Raw genomic sequence first — 1,887 nt, forward strand, 5'->3', positions numbered from 1 at the left:
TCCCGAGCCAACAGCGGCGCGGGTCCGGGGCCGGGCCAGGTAGGTCCGTCATCCGGGAAGAACCGCGCGCGCTTGCCGGGAGCCCGAGCGCCCAAAGGGGCGAATCGACTCCTCCAGATATACCGCCGAGCAGCCAGCCAGGACACCGGGGCTCTGCCCAACAGACGCGAACCGAGGCCCGCGGAAGGACAGGCTGCGCACCCGGGCCGTAGGCCGGCACCCAGCGGGTCGCGACGTCCTACTAGGGGAGAAGTGCGGCCCACCGCACACCGGAACGGCCCCACCCCGCGGCGAGTGGAAAGGCAACCGGACACGACCCCGCCGCGGATTGCTCCGCGCGGGCGGCCGGCCCCATCTGCCGAGGGCGGGGGCCAGTGGCCGGATGGGCGTGAATCTCACCCGTTCGACCTTTCGGACTTCTCACGTTTACCCCAGAACGGTTTCACGTACTTTTGAACTCTCTCTTCAAAGTTCTTTTCAACTTTCCCTCACGGTACTTGTTCGCTATCGGTCTCGTGGTCATATTTAGTCTCAGATGGAGTTTACCACCCACTTGGAGCTGCACTCTCAAGCAACCCGACTCGAAGGAGAGGTCCCGCCGACGCTCGCACCGGCCGCTACGGGCCTGGCACCCTCTACGGGCCGTGGCCTCATTCAAGTTGGACTTGGGCTCGGCGCGAGGCGTCGGGGTAGTGGACCCTCCCAAACACCACATGCCACGACAGGCGGCAGCCTGCGGGGTTCGGTGCTGGACTCTTCCCTGTTCGCTCGCCGCTACTGGGGGAATCCTTGTTAGTTTCTTTTCCTCCGCTTAGTAATATGCTTAAATTCAGCGGGTAGTCTCGCCTGCTCTGAGGTCGTTGTACGAGGTGTCGCACGCCACACCGCCAGCCGGCTGTGCACGCTACCGAGAAAGTACCGGTATGCGAACCGCCAGGCGACGGGCGCGCATCGCACGTTTAAGGAGACGCGGCCGGCCACACAGGCGACCACGACACTCCCACGTCTCCGAAGCGGGACAAACGCCGCGCGCTTCAGTATACGTAGCCGACCCTCAGCCAGACGTGGCCCGGGAACGGAATCCATGGACCGCAATGTGCGTTCGAAACGTCGATGTTCATGTGTCCTGCAGTTCACATGTCGACGCGCAATTTGCTGCGTTCTTCATCGACCCACGAGCCGAGTGATCCACCGTCCTGGGTGATCTTTTCCTTTTCAGTCTCCCACTGTCTCTTTCAAGACAGTAGCATTTGCGGGACTGAGGCGTCTGACGGCCCCTGTTCCACTATTTTTTTTGTGTCCAACGGCCTCACAGCCGATGGGCGTCGTACGGCTCCACACCGGAGCGGACAGGCACTCGGGCGAACGTCATTCAAAACCGGCGCCAGGCGCCAGGTACCGCAGGCCAGCCGCTCCAGAGCTTCAGCGCTCGTACCACACAACAACAACACTTCCGCTAGTTTTGAGAGGCACGCGTGGTTCCGCACGCGGCGCACGGCCACTGCCGTACAGGTAGCGTGTTGCGCGACACGACACGCACATCGAAAGACATGCAGTCTAGTCGGTAATGATCCTTCCGCAGGTTCACCTACGGAAACCTTGTTACGACTTTTACTTCCTCTAAATGATCAAGTTTGGTCATCTTTCCGGTAGCATCGGCAACGACAGAGTCGATGCCGCGTACCAGTCCGAAGACCTCACTAAATCATTCAATCGGTAGTAGCGACGGGCGGTGTGTACAAAGGGCAGGGACGTAATCAACGCGAGCTTATGACTCGCGCTTACTGGGAATTCCTCGTTCATGGGGAACAATTGCAAGCCCCAATCCCTAGCACGAAGGAGGTTCAGCGGGTTACCCCGACCTTTCGGCATCTAGACACGCTGATT

The 1,887-nt window shown here is 60.7% G+C and overlaps 2 non-coding genes across 2 annotated transcripts in view; both read right to left on the bottom strand.

Annotated features, from left to right (window-relative positions):
- LOC126322661 (large subunit ribosomal RNA) overlaps positions 1-860 on the bottom strand; it is a 4,222-nt gene extending 3,362 nt beyond the window's left edge. The window contains exon 1 of the ribosomal RNA XR_007559118.1: positions 1-860. This exon is cut by the window's left edge and continues 3,362 nt beyond it. This is a non-coding gene — a ribosomal RNA (large subunit ribosomal RNA).
- Positions 861-1,048: 188 nt separating this feature from the next.
- LOC126322650 (5.8S ribosomal RNA) lies at positions 1,049-1,203 on the bottom strand. Its single transcript, XR_007559108.1, has one exon. It is a non-coding gene; the product is annotated as a 5.8S ribosomal RNA (ribosomal RNA).
- Between the last annotated feature and the right edge of the window lie 684 nt (positions 1,204-1,887).

Source organism: Schistocerca gregaria, unplaced genomic scaffold (assembly GCF_023897955.1).
Source record: "Schistocerca gregaria isolate iqSchGreg1 unplaced genomic scaffold, iqSchGreg1.2 ptg000821l, whole genome shotgun sequence".
Lineage (NCBI taxonomy): Eukaryota > Metazoa > Arthropoda > Insecta > Orthoptera > Acrididae > Schistocerca > Schistocerca gregaria.